This window comes from Protomyctophum bolini (genome assembly GCF_963924005.1).
Source record: "Protomyctophum bolini genome assembly, chromosome: 2".
Lineage (NCBI taxonomy): Eukaryota > Metazoa > Chordata > Actinopteri > Myctophiformes > Myctophidae > Protomyctophum > Protomyctophum bolini.
This window is the reverse complement of record NC_137863.1, coordinates 12341224-12363899: the sequence shown is the minus strand read 5'-3', so window position 1 is coordinate 12363899 and position 22676 is coordinate 12341224. Positions and strand designations below refer to the sequence as shown.

General features: G+C 42.4%; 1 protein-coding gene across 5 annotated transcripts in view; it reads left to right on the top strand.

The window, feature by feature from the left end:
• The first annotated feature begins 13047 nt into the window (after nt 1–13047).
• Nucleotides 13048–22676, top strand: part of LOC308335986 (band 4.1-like protein 1) — a 106438-nt gene continuing 96809 nt past the window's right edge. For all 5 annotated transcript variants that reach the window (XM_080793226.1, XM_080793227.1, XM_080793228.1 and 2 more), the window contains exon 1: nt 13048–13209. The gene's annotated coding sequence lies outside the window, so the exon portion shown is untranslated. The remainder of the gene's footprint in view (nt 13210–22676) is intronic.

Sequence of the window (22676 nt, the reverse complement as noted above, 5' to 3'; positions counted from 1 at the left end):
AAAGCCTGTTTTGTGTTGGTGAAAGTCTATTCTCCAGGCTGGGAAGCGTCTCAGTTCCCCAGCTTCTCTCTAAAATGTATAATCTCTTTTTTTTATGGCTTTCGCCTTTATTTTATATATTTTATGGAGGGACCAGACAGTAGGCTGACAGGAAATGGGGAGAGAGATGGGGGGGAGGACATGCAGTGAAGGCCGTCGGGATCGGGAATCGAACCCGCGGCACACTGCCAGACTGGATTACCAACCAGGTGCCTGGACCACTGAGCCATGCATCCAAGTGGATCGGTGCAGTGGATCGGTGCACTGGGATTCTTTGCCTGTGAGCAGCAGAGGCTAGGTTAGTGAGAGATTCGCTATAAGCACTTGACCAGGGCTATATAGGGATATGGGAAAGCGTTTATTTACTGAATATTATACAGTACATCAGTTAACATAAACCTTGGGAGTCTGGAGGTCTACGCCATGGGCCATCGGCCCAGAGCTCTCTCCACTAGAGAGAGAGAGAGAGAGCTTCTAATTCAGTCTCTCTTAAATATGGGACAAGACCACCCACTTATCGGCTGATGTCCTGATCAGGAGCAACTGGAACTGGAGAGTCGGTCTGTTCAGATAGAGATGAGAGTGTGAGCACTAAATGTGAGCAAGCCAGTTACAACAAAGTATGACTTCAGGCAGAGGAATAAGCATGACTGTTTTCTTTGAACTGTAGCTATCACAAAAATATATTTCAAGACTATGCCTTAAAACTGAGATATAAGGTCTGCTGGTACAGTATGTGACCTGGAATTCAAATGTAATTACTTTTCCACAGCTTTTGAATTCTAGTAATGTCTGTGTTGCCTGTCAATGGTAGCAGCCAGCAAGTACATTGTATCTGTGAAAACCCTGCAAGCAAAGGATAAAGTGCAATGACAAAAACAAGCAAATTCACTACAGACATTTCAGTCCATGAAAATGTATTAGTCGAATTGATATGTTATAGAATAGACAGACAGAATCACGCAGATAGATAAACATAGGTATGTTTATACCATTTTTGTGATCTGTGCAAGTTCTCTTTATGTGCAAGTTCTGATGGATAATCTTAGTGATTGGAATTATATAGATCCATGTAGCCTGCCAAATTACAGTACACTTAGTGACTCACTAATTTTGCTGAAATACAATACTCTCAGTAATGTCACAGGAACTGCGAATGTCATGACAAAACTTTCCACTTGCCACACATCATAAGCAACTAGAAGCCACATAGCGGATTAGAACAAGACTAGGGTCTAAAAACAACGTGGTTGAAATTCATGCAAGGGCTTCATGTGGTTAGTCTGTGACGTCCGTAATCTTCATATCTTTGATGTATATGACTCCATATTTGGGTAAGGTTTCAGCCTGATCCAATAGAACTCACTGTAAAATCTAACTCCTGGGCATGTTCTGTTAATATTGCACTCCATTAGGTATATTGGATTTCATCTGAGTCATAGCGATGTTTAATGAGTGGTGTTTGCATAGATTTAGATGAAAGAAGCCATGCAAATAAGTACAGGTGGTTGATAATTGCCTATTGGGATTTTTTGCTATTACTGGCTAATAGTCCTAAATCCTTAGACCAAGCAGACCAAATCGAGTAGGAAAAAGTAATGGCACTGACCTTCCCTGCTAAAGGACATTTGGAAATAGCTTGGCAATCAAGCATTGGGATGGCACAGATGGCCTAAACTCCCTGTGGTCATACTGTGGGGAAATGCATTGCGCTTTTCCTCCAGCATGAAATAGCCTCAAGGATATTGTTCCCCATACTTGTGTAAATTATGAATGTCTCTATTCATAAGGAGAAGTAAACCATTTGTTTTGGGTACAATAAGTGGTAGATCAGAAGGCAAATGGTGGAATAATGTCAAATTGTTTGCTTAATGTGGGATTGTGCACACTCTTTCTATATCTCTCATACATATGCTGGATATATGTACAGTATCTCCATTCATAGCGAATATCGTTGCTGTCGGGGGTGGAAACCTTGTATGTCCAAAACTGTTCCTTTAAGTAGCCCACAACACCTCTCAATTTTACTACTATTGTGCAATGCTCTTGTGTGCTGAAGTAGGGCATTAATTTGCAAAGAAAACATGCAAATGTGAAACTTGGAGATACTAGGTTTGTGCCCAACAACAGTGATACACTTCAGTTAGAGAAAGACACAGCTGCAGTATGCTCTTAAACTCAATGTGATGATTGATTGAATGCAATGCATGAGTAAGTAGGAACTAAGACGTTGATTTGTGTGCAGTCATGGTTATGGTTGTGTTGAACTCCCTGTTCATTATTTCCACCATTTAAATTACACATGTCTGTTGCAAGTTGTTCATTGGCTGAATAAGCATTGATGAAAGCTATCAAATAGTCCCCAAAAACAATTACCTGGCGCGTGTGTGTGTGTGTGTGTGTGTGTGTGTGTGCTTCTGGTGGAACGTATTATGGCCTTGGGATATAACTGTCAGCTTATTGTCCTTGTATTTGGAAGTCTGGGCCATGTCCGTAAACTTGTGCTCAGGGGTCTGCAATTGGGTGGATTGCAAAAAACTACGCTAATGCAAAAAAGCTGGCTAAATACTGTTCTGTCTCGGCTACTATGGGCAGTCTGTCTATCTGGAGAAGGCGTTGTTTAATTTATCCCTAGGTGGCTTAAAAAACCCAAAACAAACATCCCGTTTAGTAGTGTCAAGTAATAGTATGTCAACAATGTGCTACATATATATATTATTTTTTTCTTCTTTTCCCTCTGTGTGTTAAGCATGTGCAGCAGCTATATCTGGTTGGACCATATAATGTATATATATCATTCTGATCAGTGTTTGGGTCTATTGTATTACGCCTCTTGTGCAGATCCAAATAAAATAATTCAAGTGTGTGCGTGTGTGTGTGTGTGCTGCGTGCTGCGTGCTGCGTGTGTGTCGTGTGCGTGTGCGAAACGTATCAAAAGTATACCATTTACAAGCTTGCAGCACTGCATGAAATGACCCGCTGTGAGTTTGCAGATCTGCCATTTCTGAATAGGCAACATATACTTTTCTGGGTACCCTCAGGAATCCCCTGGGGGCCCCTGGACCCCCCTTTGAGAACCAATGCTCTAAATATTCAATCGTTGGTTAAAAGCATCACGAGAGACAGTAAACACAAATTAGAGGAGCATCCTGAAGGAATCATAAAAGAACGTAGCTATGTATTGACATGCAGGATGGCAGCCACTGGAGAGATGAAGTGAATATCAATCAGATAATGCTGGCTTAGTGGCTTTACAGAGTATGCTAGCTGACCACAGGAAAGCAACTGGAAGGGAAAGAAAATGTGAGAGAAAGACTGTCAATGTTTCTTCATTTCCTACTAGGACTGTATCCAAACTCAGTGAGACTCTGAACAAGAGCAGAGCAGGAGACTTCCTCACTCTCATCTGCCAAGCTTTGGTGACCTCTGATCTGGCTGCATGGAATTGTTTCAGTTTATGGTAACACTTAACAGTGATGCCATTCTATAAAACATTACTAATCTTTAGTAGTCATTTGACTTTAAAATTGTATTGATTTGTATTTTGCTCACTGAACCAGTTTGGACTTGAGCGATATGTTTTTAAGGCATGCTAATGTTGTCTTCAAGCAGGACGTAATTCCAAAAGGACCTTAGACTTTGCAACTCTTCCTAAACATAACATCTAGTGAGTAGGCTCACTAGATCAGCATAATAAGCCACTTCTTTAAATTCAAAAATTTAAATTAATTCTTGCTCTGATGAAAACCTTTTTAATTTAATACAGGCTTTCCTTCCATCATACATTATTGTACTGTGTTTTGCTTTGAATAATCTATGCAATCCTAATTTCATGCCATGCATCCTAGGTTATATTATGATTGTTTTATTGTATGTAAAATCACTTTACATTACATTCAGCCTATTAGATAAATATATAGGTTAGTCAGTAGACAGTTGAATATGTTATTAGGTGGGTTTTTTTTTTCTTTTCGTTGCGCTTTGAGGTAGAAATTTGAAAAATGTATATTTCCATTAAGTCCCATTAATAAAGTTTTTAGACTTGAGTTGCATTGGCTCAGTAGTGATGGGGGAGGGGGCTACATCAATGGTTCAGTGTGTAAGGCATAAAAGGCGCAATGTGCCCTGGAGAGAAGGGATGTCTGTGCCCCTGTGCCATGCAGCTGTGAGACCTGGGCTCATGTCCATGCCCTCTCATCCAGAACTCCTTCTGTAGGCCAAAGTCGTAGTTTTTGGATCATCACTTGTAAACTACTACATCAGATGTAAAAAACAAACAAACAAAAAAAAGAAACATATACATTACACACAGGTTGAAGTTCTAGAGGTTGTGCTACTCCTTCAAGGTTCAGTTTAGTTTTTTTTTGTCACATGCACTTACAATACAGTGGGGCAATAAATGCAGGCAGTGAAGTAGAGCCTCTTCAACACTGTGACAAACGATCAAAATGTAATAACATCAAATTAGTCATAATAAAAGCAGAATCATAAAGGAGCACAGCAACTTCCATGGCATACCGACAGTTTTCGAGATATCTTGTTATTGGGAGCCAACTAAGTGTTACACAGATAGATGGACCAACCTTGCCATCCTCAGAACCTGGCCTCTAGCATGTGCTACAAACTACAGTATGTTAAACTACATTAATACATATATTTTATGGCATGTCTCTGTCAGAGGCGAGGTGAGTTATAGACAACTGACGTCATAGACTGGCCCAAGAACCGCACATGGTCATCACTATCACTACACATTATCGCAGGAGGCATGTGATAAACATGTATCATACACAGTTTTGATATTCCATACTATTTTGCTATAATTAGGTTACAAAAAATCATGAATGCATAGCCCAATGACTCACATATAAGAGGCTCTACACAATCCTTAAAATATAATATATATATATTTTTAAATTAGGCTTATATGATGCATCATTTGGGGTATTGATTCCATAAGTTTCCGATGTAATGCCAAGAGGCCACCAAACCTGGCAGAGATGCTCTCTGGAGCACTCCTAAAATAATCATTTTCATATATTTAGTAGATATTGTTAGAATTTAGCATACCAGGTGTGCACTTACAGTAGGTGGTGGTGTTATGCCCTTCTACATAATATTAGTTACAAAGTATTTCCATTGATATGTACAGTGTAGAACAATGTACATATATGTAGATAATAAGACTGTGATAAAAATGTAAAATGAGATAGAGATGAAACGACATATAGAAAGAAGGTCAAAAATCATTAAACCACAAGCGACTGAGTTGGTTACCCTATCTGACATATTGATCTTTTATTCTGCGAGGTCCATTGAACCAACACAGTTTGAGGGTAATGGATATTATGTATATAGACCCTGGCTGGGGGGTTATCATCTGTTTTGATAAAAACAGTGCAAGGGAATGGCACCCTGGTAACTTCAGAGCTTCATGCTCAATTACACACCCATGCAGGCTTATATAAGCCCACTGCAAATATATTCTGTTTTTCTTCTGGGTTGGCAGTGAGTGTACTGTACTCAGTGTACTAGACCTAAACAGTGACAAGAAAGTAGATGTAATGTCTAATCGATTAAATATGGAGATACTGGGATGCCTGCATGTCATCAGAAATAGCATTATGTAGGCTACTGTGTATTTCCCCATTTAAGAACACTACTCTATGCTGAAAAAAAAGTGAAAGTAACTGCTGATGTCATGTCACATACTGTACATGGGCATACGCAAATGGAGTTATATGTGCTTGCCACCACTTATACTGTATTAGTGCAGCAGCACAAACACAATGCATCAAACCAACGGTTCAGGTTGGCCAATCAGGGAAGCTGGTAGCTCTACACTCTCCCAAAACACAAAAATTCAGTGAGCTCGCAAATGGGCTATTTTTGAATATCCAAAGCAATACCCAGAGACATGACTGTGCTACAACATCCCAGTTACATAACCTACAGTAAAATGTTCTGTGCTAGTTGAGTGAGTAGATCTGTTGTTCTTTCACATAGAAAATAACATTTTATTGGCGGCAGGGAAGAAAGCTATCACAAGAAAATGGGGAGAGATGGAACCTCCAACACAGGGACAATGGGGAGGACTTGATTCAGGAGATACATTTCATGGAGAAACTGACACACCGTCTGAGGCTACAGGAAGAAAAAATGGAGGACAAATGGTCCAAATGGACAACATTTAAGAGTATGGGGGAATGAGAAACAATAGCAAATGCCTAGAAAAATATAATGTAACAAGCAAAGTTTGAAACGCAATATCGATTTTCATTTTTTCATTTTTTGTAAGTTTGTGGACAGAACAGAAAGACAGAACATTTTAATTAAAAAAAAAAGAAAAAAAGAAAAGAACCAGCTAAAGGTGGTTCGGGCATCTAGTACGAAGGTCTCCTGAGTCCCGAGTTTCTCCCTATAGGGACTTAGGTACCATGTCCCTGTGGGGGGAGGCGGCCAGGCAGACCAAGGAACAGAATATATGTCCACACTGCCCATAGAATGCCTCTGCCTCCGTGGCTAATGTTGCCTGTGGAGCTCTCTGCTGGACCTGTTGCCCCCGCGATCCAACTCTAGATTGATGGATGGATTGCATATGCTAACGAGGTGTATTTTTGCAAATTTGCACCACTACACTGTACATTAAGGAGATATTGGGGAGTTGTTGGCGCAACTGTACTCTCTCTCCAATAAAATTGATGTTGAGAACATCTTTATCTGCCTGGCCGCAAAACGTCTTCTGCAACCATTTTAGCCTAAAATCTCTCAGAACCTTTGTACAACACTAAAAGAAAATTGAGAGTAAGAAGCCAAATATTCCCAAATAATTAACATACCTACCTATATGACCAAAGTGTTATGAATGCCCACAGGTGGTACTGACTGGGTGAGCAGGAACCAATCGAATATTATTGGTTAATCTTTTATCATATAAATGTGTTTAAGTTCTCAACATTAAATCTTTTCAACACATTCTGTGCTCTCAGTATAGCTAAACATCAAAGTCAGCTTGAATTTTTGTCTGAGATTCACAAATTCTGATTAATCAAACAAGATTTTCAACTTCACCCAGCTGATGGCTGCTCGTGTCTTGCTCAGGTACACTTTGACACATAAACATGGGGAGGTCTGGAGGGGAACGGACCTTCTGATTATAAGACAGCCTCTCTACCCACTAAGCTATCAAGCTCTTCGACTACTGATATGCCTGGGGAAATCTAAATTCAAGGATAAAACCAGCCATTGCAAACGTAGAGTAGGCCTACACCCATTGCACTGAAATCCAATCATGATAAGTCCTATTATTCTGAATTTTCTCATTTCTGAATTGTTTCCACACAGTTTTACCGTAGCCCTACTGATTTAGATGTCGCCAAATCTATCAGTAGGCACTAGGCAGAGTTCTCTGATCATCTGGCTATGTTGTGAGGGCTAATTTGGTCTGCTTGCTTTTGATGGGGGGCTGTATTGTACTGTAAAGAATAATAATTGTGCACTCTTTTTTTAGTACAGTGAAAATGGACTGTGGTTTCTAGTCAAATACCTTTTCATGTGGACTTAATGTGGGCCTCTACTGGCCCCAAGACCTTACTTTTTGCTGTAGCACATCCCTCGGGACAAATGTTCCTCTTGCTCACAAGTTATCTCCCTGACCATTTAAATTGCATTTTTAATTGAAGTCAAATTCATTATAACCTCCACTGCAGAGCCTGCCTCTTTTTACCGTCCCTCGTACGTCTACAGAATTTGAGAGGTAGCTTTTAGTTTTCATGCAACCATGATCCTGGGAGCAGCTTTAAAAGGACATTAAACTGGAGCATGCAATTATTTTGGGTCATTTTAAAGATTTATTTCAAATTTTCAAATATTTCAAGCTAAATGTGGTGGATCTCTGTCTATCGTCTTGTATTAACCACATTATCCCTGTTTTTGTCGCATTCCTAAGCCAATGCGAGAACAACTATACCGGTACAAAATATCCATGAATTCAAGTATCCATGGGAGTAATCGATAGGAACATTTTGGGGGGTGAACTATCTCTTTAAATAAGTGGGTTTGTTGTGGTGAGCCAGATGTAGGTTGCTGCGTGCGTTGAGGTTCAGGATCCCATGGTTGATTTCCTGTGCAGCTGTGGGAGAGCAGCGTTGTGCTGAGGCCTGTCCGGACAGACACACACATGAATGGTGCGGTATAACATGTCCATAATAATGGACATGTTCCCTCTGACCCTCGCCTGTATGCGTGTATGCGTGTGTGTGTGTGTGTGTGTGTGTGTGTGTGTGTGTGTGTGTGTGTGTGTGTGTGTGTGTGTGAGTGCGTGTGTGTGTGTGTGTGTGCATACACGTGTGCGTGAGTGTGTGTGTGTGTGTGTGTGTGTGTGTGTGTGTGTGTGTGTGTGTGTGTGTGTGTGTGTGCGTGCGCATGCGTGCCTGTACTTGTATTACTATACTTGAGTTGTCCCAGCAGATTATCCCCACTAGTAATAGTATCATTTGAGAAATAGATATTGCTAGGACCATTTTCCTGGTTCTCACAAGATAAATGGTTGTTTTGTGATTGAAACAAACTTTATTAGATTTACAACTAGGAAAAGATTCAGGTTGCGATTAGGATTAGGCATTTTTTACAGGACATGTACTGTACATAGGTCGGTTGTAAGAGGCTTCCAACAACTTGGGATGCCAAAAAAAGCAGCTAAACGGCTTGCAAATTTCTGTGCAATCTCTTCTACTATCGCTGTTACTTGTACCCCTGAAGGGTGTGTGGGTATTTGTCTGGGATTTGCTGATTGCATTCTGTACAGCACCTTATAAATATTTTTGTCCCTGTATTGTATCTCTTATGTGGGGGGGGGGGTGCTTTCCTGAAATATCTATCCTGAAAGTAGACTGGGAGTAACAGGAAATCCCTCTACATGATTCTGTATGACACAGTCACATACAGTAGCTCAAGAGCATGGTGTGTGTGTGAGCTGTGCTGGTTTAAAATGTTCACTTCCTTATTCTGTACTCCCAAAAATGTCCACCTAATGACAGCAATAAAACAGTAATTATGATCATTTTGTCAGACTAGTTTTGCAAGAACCTCTTCATACAGTGTAGATTAACAGGCATGCATTACCACTGTGTTGACCATACAGAGTGGCTTTCACCTCTTGACCACAGGAGAGGTCATGTACTGGTGGAACAAATGAGAAAGGGGGGGGGGGGGGGTAGCCATGACCTGACCCAAAGATAGGAGGGAGGAGAGCAGAGTGGAGGGGATCAGGCCAAGGAGAGACAGGATGCTGGAGTTCTCCTTTGAGTCTCTCTGAAAACACTGTAAATCACGTTGCAGCGCCAGCCTTATCATTTCACACCAGACTTTGTACACATAAGGAGGAAAATGGTTTGGAGGTGTGACTGTTTTTCATAAACAGATGAGTGAGTCATGAAAGGGTGACAGCTTGAACAAAAGTTAGAAGAAATCAGCTATAATTGTACAGGTACTGTGGTGAATACCACCCCCTTTGCAGGTCTGTATAATCATGTTGTGTAAGAGTCATTAACATTCTGCCTTTTTTAATTGCCCTTGTCTTAACCAAAATGAGCATCTCCTTAAAAACACAAAAAGCTAAAATGTCGCCTTTGCTGAAAAGTAGGCTACACATAGAAAGCAACAGAACACCATTGTTTTGCAGTAAGAGCTTGCTCTGTCATTGATTACCAAGCTGCAACTGACAGAAAATGCAATGTGCATTCTAAAATCTGCCTCTTTCCCAGGTAGTCACAGGAAGTGCCTGTTGAGCTCATGGATGTGGTTGAGCTCCATGTGATCCTGCAGGCCCAGGGCCTCTGCAGACGTGTCTCTGACCATCTTACAATCCATTACAACCCATTGGATGATTTTGTGCTCACAGAATTGGTGATCGCAAAATAACTTAGACTTCTTTTCTGTCAAATTCTCCATCAAAACAAAAGATTATTTATTTATATAGAGTTTTCAATCCATACGCATACACAAATGTAAAAAAAATAATAGTAATAGGGCATCCACAGCCTAGGTAATAGAAGTAAAGTACCTGACCACCATTCCGATAGCTTGGCTGGTCGCATCAATAAACACAATTATCCATGTTCGAGGGTGGAAAGCTCTGCGGGGAGGGAAATCTCTATCCCTGTGCTAGACACTCCACCAGGTTGTTAAAGTGAAATGGCAGGAAAGTGAACAATCTATAGTGCAGTACTGAAAAATATAAGTAAATATGCCTCTACAAAATGTGTCAGTGTGGAGGATGAAGAGCCGTTGGCAATGGTGCCCACGGGATGTTCATCAGTCGCAGAAGCTGCTCACTCCACTGCAGATCTGTTGGTGTGAATGGGGGCGTGTAGTCCCTGCAGCCACCTCTGGTTGTTGTCCTGACACCGCAATGCTGAGGCTCTCACTTCCTGTAATCAGGTTGATGACGGTGGTGTCTTCCGTAAACTCCAGGATGTTTGTTGAGTTTGAGATACTTGTGTCCAGTCTATATAGTTGTGAGTGAACAGGGAGTATACAGGAGGGGGCAGCCCTGAGGGGCCTAGTTGCACAAGTGCGGTGTTGTCTCTGAGTTTCTGAGCTTGGTTTTTGAACGCTGAGCTGTAGTGTTCCTCAGGTGGTAGCTGTAGTGTGTTCCTCAGGCAGTTTCAGATGCTGTAGAATGTAGATAGAGTACACCAAGCAGCAGCGCCCTCCACAGGCTGAAAGGAGGCTGATATTGAGGAGGAAACAATGGTGTGACCAGGTAATTGGCCACCTCTGATCCTCTGCACTACATTGCATCCCTGTAACTGTACATACTGTACCATACAGCACAGTACGGTACAGTATGGTACAGTACGGTATTGTATGGTACAGTACGCTACAGTACTACACTACCAATTGGCCACCTGGATGACTGGCCACCTGGACAACTGGCCACCTGGATGGCTAGAGCGAGACCGGTCGAGTTCTAGTAAATGTAATTGCTGGGGTGACTCAATACCTGAGTGGTTAGGGTCACAGGATGCATACCAAAATGGGCTCTAATACCGGACAGCAAGTGCCCTGGTCAATTCCTGGACAGCCAGACCATTTCCTGAATGTCACTCCTCTCTGTCTTAATTTCCTGTCTCTTCACTGTGTCTAATACTGTCTATGTCTGAATAATGCATGAAAATGCCCCTAAAAATAAAGAAGAAGAAAAAAATGGAATTGCTTTTCTCCTAAACCCCCCCGCTCCAGCCGTTTACACAACCTTTCCTCTCTGGCATTTTATGTCCCTCAACCAGGCGAGCCTACCATAGGCCAGGCATATCAGTGCATGCAATGTGCTCTTTAAAGATTTCACACCAAATCATCATCGCCTTCTTGCTCCTACAGCAGGTCTCCTCCACAGCATTTTGAAGACTTCCTTATTATTGTCTTATTGCAGCAAAATACAAACAATGTTACATTAGACAGACCTAGCTTTGAAGCATTTGTTATGATTTGTCTGTAAGTACAAATCTTAAGCTTGCAATGGAATGCTACAAAGCCCAGATCAAGGGGTAAAAATATTGAAATTATTTTTAAATGTTGATAATTTGTGGAGTACTATATGACACATTCAATTAGCATACATATTTTGTTTTCTGAAACAAAACAGGCCCCACAGGGAAATGGGAATAGTTGCTGGACTACCACACGAGGGACCAATGGTATATCCTATAGTATAGGCTAGCTATATACCATTGGTTTAATACTGATCAACTGTGGTATAGGCCCTATACCACAGTTGATCAGTATTAAACCACTTATCACCTTAGGTCTTCAGACTAGTCTGTACCGTGCCTGCATTTCTAATGGCCTCTATTCACTGCCCTTCAAAGCTAAGGCAGATCACACTGGAACAGGTTGGGTCACTTAATTGCACAGTAAAATAATAAAATGATAATAAAATGTCACTGCACATACAGACTGAGCCTGCACCTGTCACTAGTGTTGGGCGGGAGGAGATGGCTCTCTATATCCAGGGCCAGGCTCCTTGCTAGTAGGGTACAACAGCACAGCAGTGACAGCACAGAAATGTGTCAAATGGCATATTGACTAATGGGGCGAAAAGGAGGTAATAAAAAAAGATAGGCCTAGCCAGGGTTGCCTGGGTGTGGCCATTACTGAGGTGTACTATTAAGCGCAGCAGCACTGATTAGCTACACCTGGTCTACGGAGCACCTGCTCCATGGATTACATTACACCTCAGTAATGGCCGCGCCCAGGGCACCCCTCTGTGAATTCGTCTATAATGTGATCAGATGGAGAGAAAATAACACAAACATAAACATAAATCTGTAGTGATCAACGTTTCTATAGTAGATTATGTGTGAGGCTTTGCTTCTAATTCAATGTTTTTTCAGACCAATATAACAAGTATAGCCTACTTTAGACCTAGAATGCCTGTGATCATTTAATTAAATGATCACAGGCATTCTAGGTCTAAGCCTACTTTATCTGCAATTAATGTCCATTTGTCAAACTCAGAACTTCACTTGAAAGCAATAGAGTACTTTAAGTGGGCCTACTATGTACCAAACACAACAAGTTTGTTTTTCATTCAGAAGACTTATGATGCAGTGATTGGTCTTTATATAAGTATATAGTATTTATATATAGTAGCCCAATGGCCACTGTGTGCAGAAGCAGGTATGAGTTGTGAATGGGGGCTATTTACAGTGGGCTTATACTTATGGGCTTATGCTTAGTGATTAAATCAAAAGGATTTGCACAATGCCTCTGACCCTCTGTGACTATGCAGATATGAAACGGTAAATAAAGATAAGGTTTGTGATATAAAATATAGGGTTCCTTTCGTGACCTGCGAACTGCCTTCCTCGACTTCTGCCTCCCTCCCTGGCTGCATCTGCCAGACTGCCACCACTGTCCCTCCCTCTTTCACTGTCCTCCCTCCTCCTCCTTCCATTCAGCTGAGGCTTTCCCGTGCATGGTCCACTACTGGTACACTCACTGTCTGCCGGGTACACCGACACATTCCCGGTCCCCTATCCTCCATACGAACTGCGAAGCCTCCAACAACCCCAGGAATAACGACGGAGCACTGGCGGGATCGGATTGAGTCACCGTGCGGTGCGCCGACATCAATGGTTCTTACCTGGATGACTGTTTGACGGGAGGGTACGTTCAAATCTTAATTTCAGCTAGTTTGGGCATGCGGCTGTTATTATTTCTATAAAAACGGGTCCATGCAACGTGCTTTTACACGAATTGTTGACTGTTTGCGTGTGGAATCTTTAAGACACATGCTTCTCATTTGCCCGAATGCTCATTCGTCCATTTTTATGATCTAACCTATGGGGTATTCGTGATACCTATACGGTACTCTCTTTGTGTACACAGTGCCGCAATGGAAAAGCATTTTAGCCTAGTATACAGTTTATACTGGCGCCATTCAACAGCGCATCATTTCATACATAGGCTACAATAGCCTCGTCATGAAGACTGGCAATATTTCATGAATGGTTGAAATCGTTATTAAAGGAACTAAAAACAGAAGGCTTGTCCTTTCCCGTACAGAGTCAATGGTTCTCAAGCTATATGTTTGGTCCGGGTAGCGTTTGAACAGCCACTTATGGCAAGCTTTGCTCGTGTTGTTATTTTATATGCAAGCTGTCAGCTTGGTAATTAGTACTAACCGGGTGTGGTACTAATACTGAAAAGTACTATCTCCAGTTACAGCAACAGATCGATTTGTTTTGCTTTTTTATGTCAGACCAGCTGACAGGCAAATTGGAGCTGTCATTCCAACTTGGAGTTGGCACCAATTGGCAGCTGTCATGTCAGACACACCCATCACTATGCACACACACACACACACACACACACACACACACACACACACACACACACACACACACACACACACACACACACACACACACACACACACACACACACACACACACACACACAAACTTGGCCAATTTGAGTGTCTCACTCCCTTTAGCAGCAGCACACCGTAATAGGCTATACTGCTATAGCCTACTCTCAAGAGCCAAGTGGCTGAGTATGCTCAGAAACAAATAGAAAAGTGGCTTTGAAGATGTCCTAACTAACAGAATGCTTTCTGACACAGTTCTCTGCTTATGTTGACTGTTGACTGAATAATGGGTCCAGACAGTGTTCCATTATTTTCAATGGCTCCTTGAATGGAAATGGCGTAACTTTTGATCATACATGTTGTACTTTAGAGATTAACTCTGTATTTTTAATACAATGTCTGTGTAACCTACAGACACAAAACTACCGGTATGCGTATGAGTTATATTTGAATCCATGAACTGTTATCTAGCTAGCAGTTAAAAAAATGAACCTATTCTAATACTAGTCTCAATTATTTATTTATTTTTCCTGGCTTGGGATCTGTCTTATGTTGTCATATTCCTTCTGCCAAGCTCTGTCCATCCAGCCCAGCTCCATTTGTAATTTTTTTAACCCATTTTTCACCCCTGTCAGTATGTCAATTATCTAATGTGATCCTGGGCTCTACACACCCTCCGCCAACCTGGGGAGAGCATGAGTGCATGAGTGTCCAAGTTGCTCCCTGGTTGGACGTAGCGTGTGGAAGGAACACGTTATTTCTGACCAGTTCCTTTCCCCTCCATCAGGCTGGCAAGGGGAGGCAGTTTAGAGACCAGGATTACTGCATGTTTTTTGTGAGGGTACGTACCTACCCTAGCTAGGGGACACGGGGAGAACATGCAAACTCCACACAGAAAGGCCCTTTCGCCAACTCCGCCTCGGGTATGGGCACTGATGACGCGGAGGAGAGAACACGCCGCCAGCAGCACCCACAGCGTCCCCAGCGGGAATCCAGCTCCATTTGTGATCTCGTCACACACTTAGCTGCTTATCTTTCAGGCAGCACAAAGCGGGCACATTTAGTTGGTAGCCCTGTCACATAGAAGTCATAACATCCTCGGACTATAGGGGTGCAACACTTAATTGATTTAATCGATTATAAAAAAATATCTATAATTTAATAAAATCAATGAATAATTTATCTCTAATTTGGGCATGTTGTTATGCAAAAATCATATTTCTTTCCAAACGTTTTCAAAATGGTAAAAATTACAGCTCAACAAGCTCATAACGTGTCGCAAAGCTTGTAGATTGCTTCCCCCCCCAAAAAAAGATGCACGATGCTGTGCAAAGTATAAAGTAGCCCTACTTTATACTTTTCACAGTTAAATAGTTCATTGATTCATTAAAAAATGAATACTAAAAAAACCCTGATTATAATCTAGATTATTCGATTAATCAAAAAAGTAGTCGATAGTTGCAGCCCTAAATCGGACAACTGTCTCTTCCTGTCCTGTCCAGCCAGCCATCTGCCCCTGATTCTCTCCTGATTACTGTATTTACCCCCCCCCTCATCTCCGGCCCCCACCCATCGGCAAACACTGTGGTGTCACTGCATCATTCTCAGGGTCAGGTTCCTGCTTCCCCCCCCGTACCCATTCGTTCACACTGCTGTCTGTCAACGTTTGAAATGTACAGCAAAAATGTACAGATTCTTGTCAACAGAAATTTGTGAACAGAAATGTATCAGACAGCATTGCATCCGTGTGTGTTTCTTGCATATGCATCCAGATGCTTAGCTACATGCTTGGGCTGCATGTGCTGCCGTTTGTGCATGTGTTAACCCATTCTGACCGGGCACCCATTTTGGTGTTAGCATCATGTTATGCTTTACCTATTGAAAAATAGCAGATCTACAAGCTCATATCGCGCCACCGAGTGGCGCGATACGAGCTTGTAGGTCTGCTATTTTTGAAAAATTTGAAGAACGACTGACATTTTTAGAATCTGATCTCAGGTCAGAATGGGTTCATCAGACCAGTGTGTGTCCAGTGGAAACCTCGTATGAATCTGATCTCAGGTCAGAATGGGTTAAGATGCTCAAGGGTGCTGCTGGGATTGAACAGCGCAGCATGTTGCCTACCATTCATTTGCAATTCAAATGAGCACTCTGTGAGGCTGAAGGAGCTAACATCCACCCTGTCTTATTGGAGTTGTGCTTTTTGCACATGCGTGTAATATAAGCCTAACCCGTTTTAAATAATATCTCAGTTAGAAGCAGAAACTATAGCTACAGGCTGTCCCTGCTAAGCCACCACCAAAGCAAAGGTGGATGCCATCATTCCTATTATGTCATAGACAGAGGCAAGATACTGAAACCTGCAACAAGACTATAGGGCTGCAATCGATTTAATTGATTATGAACAATAATACATTTCATCTTAAAATTGGCTTAAGGGAGGACAGGCAGACCAAGTCGTCACGCTCATGTCACTATGACTCAGCCAATACCATATATGGAGTTCCCAATGCAGCTACGCCCAAATATGGAGTGCGTTGTCTAACCTCAATGTGTCGTCATGGCATCAGGCGCAAACAAATCAGACGGCTCCATAAATGGGCATAAAAGGGGGCATGCTCAAATGGCCCATATACTGATAACATCAGCGATCTCCTTTATGGGCATAAAACTAAAAGGGGCAAACACTGATGGATACAGATATCTCCATATGGGCATATTGTCCGGATCGTCGGTGTGAGGGCCGAATAGTGGCCCAAACCTCTAGGAAATTAAATTATGATTATAACAAGTAAGACGCGCAAACGCGGGAAGCGAACGCAGCTCGTACATATTTGGGTTTTGGACGTATAGCTGCTTTGGGGGCTCCTTATATGGTTATGGCTGAGTCATGGTGACGTAACAGCGGGACAGACACACACACAGACAGACAGACAGACATGATCTGCTAGGTCTCATAGTTAGTGCTCACTGCGTTCGCAATCACTGCGTTCGCAATCACTGCGTTCGCAATTATCGATTTATAATAAATCCCTATTTTGGGCACAACATTATAGGCAATATGTGAAACAAATGTTCAAAAACAGTGAAAATTGCAGATCTACAAGTTCACAACGCATCAAGATGCACTGCCCTGTGAGCCTGTAGATCGGTTATTTTCACTGTTTTTGCACGACACCATTGTGCGATGAAGTATAAAGTAATGCTTAAATGGTTTATCAATTTATCCTGATTTATACCCTAGCCATTACTAATAATGCAATATTACACACATACAGGCTAAACCAGACCACCACACACATGTGACATGGGTGTCATGTGCATCCTGTGTATCTGTGTGTGACATGCTTGTATCATCTGTGTGTTGAGTTTGTGCATCCATTCTAGACAGTGTGTCTACTCAGCTGTCATTGCTGGCTGCTCCGCCTGTGGGTTATTCTCTGGCTCACTGTGTTTTTGTGGCTGGGTGAATCCGGTCACGTTGGCTGCTGCCCACTGCGCCATAGGGCCCGCTCACACACACACACACACACACACACACACACACACACACACACACACACACACACACGTCACACACGTCACACACGTCACACACGTCACACACATGCACTTAGATGCACATATACTATACAGGCACAGTGGCACACACATACAGGCATGCAGTACGTGCAGGCAACATTTCATACCTTTCATTTCATATGCACGCACACACGCACTGGGCACACGTACTGGGCGCATGCACGCACGCACGCATGCACGCAACTGTTTGTGTGTGCTTTGTATTGTGTCAGTGCTACAGTAGTATAATACACTATTGAAAGTAATTGTAATTTTTGTGTTTTGTTTCTTACATGTGCCATTGGCAGAAGTAGACTAATCTTATCACTATGCGTTTTATAAGATGGTGCATTACTGTATTTCAGTAATATAATCAAATTATTTGATGTGTGTATCTTTCTGCCTTTTGTTATACTGTATGGCAGTTGAATAAGGCCTCATCAGAAGGCAGTGGTGGAAATGAACTAAGTGCATTCACTCAAGTATAATTTTACGTTACTTTTACTTTACTTTTGCATACATTTTTAGATGCATGAATTGATTTGACAGATGCAATGATAGTGATTGTGATGAGGTGATTGCCCAGCTTCATCTACTGTATGACATTATGGCCTCTATTCACCGCCACCACCATCAGCTTCCTCTACTGTATGATATTATGGCCTCTATTCACCGCCACCACCATTGTCATCCGTCAGTATCACTTGGGGTGATGATGCCCCTCCCCTTCTTCTTCCTGACTGTGCTCCTTTTCCCCCTGAGCGGTCTGTCCCCTCCTGTAATGCCGTCAGTTAGCTCTGCTCTGGGCTTTATTTTTAGTATCCGTTTTTATGTGCATGACTGTGGTCAATTTTCCATCTGATTTCCCTCCTGCTCTGCTGCGTACTGATTCCCTCCTGCTCTCTGCGTACTGAATGGTGTTTTGAAGAATAAACGATAAGCCCAATTCATGCTCTGAGGCAGTTTTATTCCACCATTCTATTTCCCCCTACCTCCATTCATATTATACAGTAATAGAGGACCCCAGCTGACGGGAAGCGTCACTGTGTCCTTCTGAAGGGGAGTCGGCAGGCTCTTGCCAGAGCCGCAGCTCGGCCCTCCTCGGCCTGCTGATTACAGTGAGTCAGCAGGTTCTGTGTTTTGTCAAGAGATTGTTTTTTCTTCTCCCTTTTGCATACCTCACTTCATCTCTTCTCTCCCCCTGCCACTCCTCCTGCCCGCCGACTCCTTCCTTTAACAAATCTCCTCATTCGAAGGGATGCGACTTGTCATGTTTCTCCGTGGTTTGATCTGACGTCATGATAATGTTTGCATGCTTCGTGCACTTCATCCCCCATCCCCCCCCCCCACCCCTCCTCTCCCACAGTAGTGGCTCATCTGAGGGAAAATAATGTGTGCCAAGTGCCAACTTCTTTTCTGGGGGAAGGTCAGTCTGATGTTTTGGTGATGTGCTCTGCTGCGGACGTTGTTTTTCTGCAGATATCTTGCTTCATTTGACATTTGCCATTGTTTTTTTAATTTTTTTATGATTGGCACCTTCACACCTACTATTCACATCCATTCATCCAAGATATAAAAACGATTGTTCAAGTCAGACAGCCCATGGCAAAACATAGGGGAGAAACACTATACATTGTTGGAGAGAGATTGTGATGAAGTATCTATTTGTGGAATGCTCCTCTGTGACCAGTGACCAGGCTTGCTGTTTTGTTGGCGTGCTGTGGCTGTTTGACTGCAGCTGTTTGGGCATTCTGCTCAGCTTGGTGCTGGATTGGATGTTCTACCTACCCTGTCTGTCTGTCTGTCTGCTGGAATTTCAGATGAACATGAAGATTGTGTGCACATCTCTCTTGCCTGTATTTAGGCCAGGTGCTGGATGTCAATTAAGGCATCAAGGCAAACATCAAAGAGGGAGGAAGAAACATCTGCACACTTGTTTCTATAGAACCCCCTTTGGTGTTTTAAACATTATGTTATAATTTAGCTATTGAAAAATAGCAGGTCTACAAGCTCATAGCGCGCCGCTACGCCCAATAGAGATAATTCTGGGGGTCCTTGACATGAAAAAGGTTGAGCACCACTGACATAGAAACATGGGTTTTTCCGAAAAATGTTAGGATTTTGACCTCAGTCCAAAATGGGTTAAATAAAGTAAGTCTCTCTTGTGGAGCTATAGAAACAAGTGCGGATGTTTCTTTCCCCTCATTGATGAACATGAAGAACCATTTCAGGAGCTTTGAACACTGTCTCTTCTATGACCTAAACTAAGGCCACGTTTAGACTACAGCGGTCTTTAGAGAAAACGGCAAAGTCCCGTTACGTTCTCACTTTTTGAGTGGTGCAACCAGTGCCGTATCCAGGGAATAATCAGCAGGGGGGCATTCATATTTCCAAGGGGGGCACTTGCTTTTTCAAGTTCACACCCATATATAGCAATTAAGCTCTCACATAGGCCTATACAATAAAACAACACAAAAGGCTTGGAGAAGGGCTACAAGTATAGGTTCCAATTATACACCAGAACAAATAATATAGCCTAATTATTGTAGCCAACAGAACAAACAAACAAACATAGCCTATATACTGTCATGTGGAAACACGATCGCATCGCACCAACAACACAATGAACACAATGAGCATCTCCACGGCGGGAGGAAAGTAGAAAAAAAAGACTATAGCCTATGCACCAACCATTAATCACCAACAAATAGTTGAGCATTTAGGCTTATAGTGTCTTTTATATGTCGCCATCTCCACGGTAGGGGAATATGAGTAAAAGTTTATGCACCAACCAAAAACAACAAGTCTATATAGTGTATTTATGTCGGGAGGCAAAGGGGGGGGGGGGGGGGATCTGCGCGTCTGTCTCCCTCGCTCCAAATGTCGGCACACGTCAAATGCTCTTTAGAGAGCACATGCTTATATTAAGCCTTTGTTTGATTCTGTTGCATGCTTCCAATTACGAAATTATTTCAACGTGAATGTAGTCTCAACATTGCCATTACATGCTGCACGGAATTTCCTGCATGGGAAACAAAATGCAACATATGTCTCCAGCCAGTCCCTGCCCTGAAACCATGCACTCATAAACGAGCGTTTTTTGCCATTAGAAAGGCTACTTGGGTATTTGTCCCGTTTTACCTGATTCGGTGACGGTGTGCCAGAACCAAGAACCTCTGGTGGAGAAGCATGCTGTGGAAGTTGCTACAGCAGCCCTCTGCCTCACTGGAATAATGCTATCCGAGTCCGACACTCGCGAACCCCCAGTAATGTGATCCGACGACCGAATTTCGTTGCGCATTTAGTAGTGCTCGGTGCTCGAACGACTCCCCGCAATATTAACAACAACAGGCGACATGGCGGTGGTTTCAGTATCGTCATCAGTCTGCCTTTCTGAAGGTGCTGGTGGGTTTATAGAGTTTGGTGTTTTGGCTTTGAGCCAGTTCCTAATATCCATGATTCAATTTTACCGGTTTGGGTTTGTTTTCACTGTGACTGAAGTCTGAAAATATTTGAATTGACCCGCCCTGCGTGGCAACACAGGTAATGACGTAGCTTTTGGTGCGCTGCATCAAAACGAATCCGACTAGGTGCCAGTGTACTTTTTATTATTGCATTTTTATTACTATGAATTATTAGAAAATGTAAATTTATTATAAACACAAAGAACACGAAAATAACACATTATATATATTTTAAACCTGTAAAACATTAAAAATAATGGTGGGGTAGGGTTCTGGACTGGGGGGGCACAAAGTCTATCTGGGGGGGCAGCGCCCCCTAGTGCCCCCCCGTAGAAACGGCACTGGGTGCAACCACTCCCTTTTGAGTGGGCCGGCACCCTGGCCGTGGTCCTATGGGCCTGGAACTTCCGGGAACCCCCCGGGGTCCCCCACACGGAGTTGCACCACTCACTTCACATAGGTGTGATTTTATTCTGTTAAAACATACGCAAAGTGAGCCGACACATGTCACACGTTTAGCAGATTCACTGTTTTGTCCGTTTACATGACCTACAAGCTCTATGAGCTTGTAGATCTGGAGATTTCCACTCTAGAAGATATTTTCACTTTATGTTTTCAATCCCAGATAACAAATTTTTTATTTTGCCATTTTCTCTAGAGACCGTTGCCGTGTAAACGTGGCCTAAAGATCAGATCAGAAGCTGAGCCTCTTTGTGTAAAACAGCCGAGATGTAATTATACTCTCAAGCAGTCCTGAGAAGAGAAAACAAAGGCATAATGTTTAATCGCTAGTCACTGGAACATTCGATTACTGTCACGTTTGTTGCCTATGAGACAATTCTACTCATCACCATTGTAGCAGTTCAATTGCAGTGTGTGTTAGATCTTGGTGTGCCAATGTGCATGCAAGCGTTGACAATACTGTTAAGTACTGTCTTTGCTTGCACGTTGGCACTCCCATGACTCTGGGCACACCTACAGTAAATCTATAACGCACCCATTACAAATGTAATTAGCTGCAGCTGTGTTCCTTAACAGTCTGTGTTCCTTAACAGTCTGCTATGTAATTAGCCTTCTGTGGTGCATGTTTAACCTGTACAGGAAAACAAACTACAAATGTGTCCTAGGGTTTCACACCACTTGAGGAAAGGTTTTGCTGGTTTTTCAGCATAATCAGCAATGCATCTTTTAACAGCTTCGACCCAGTAACACCCTGCCTTACATTCGCAGCCAGTTACACACATAGACACCTGGGAGCGGCTCAGTACAACCCCAGTTTCTACTTTGAGCCACAGTGCATGCAGAACTACTGGAGCAGTTCCAGAGTTTTAGGATTTAAGAAGATGCTGGTGCTTCAGAGGCATGGCATTTAGCCATCCATTGACTCCACACATAGTCACAATGTCACACACATTGTTATATTTTAGAGCTAGCTTATAGCTACAGTTGAATTTTGATATTGAAATGGATGGGACAATGAGCTATTGAGAGTCTGATGATTGCCGACTAGTTGGACTCCAGACTTCTGCAAGGAATGGGCATTTACACGATTTAGACTTTTGATGTTAAAAAAGCAAGATATATTATTTGTTGAATACTATATCAAATGGCATACATTTTGCAATTTGAAAGAGTGGGATTACAAAATAAATTTAGTTTCAATACCGGTATATGTATATCACTCAATATGGGTAACCTCAAAGCAAATTCTGTACTTAAACCTCCTATATAGCCATTGA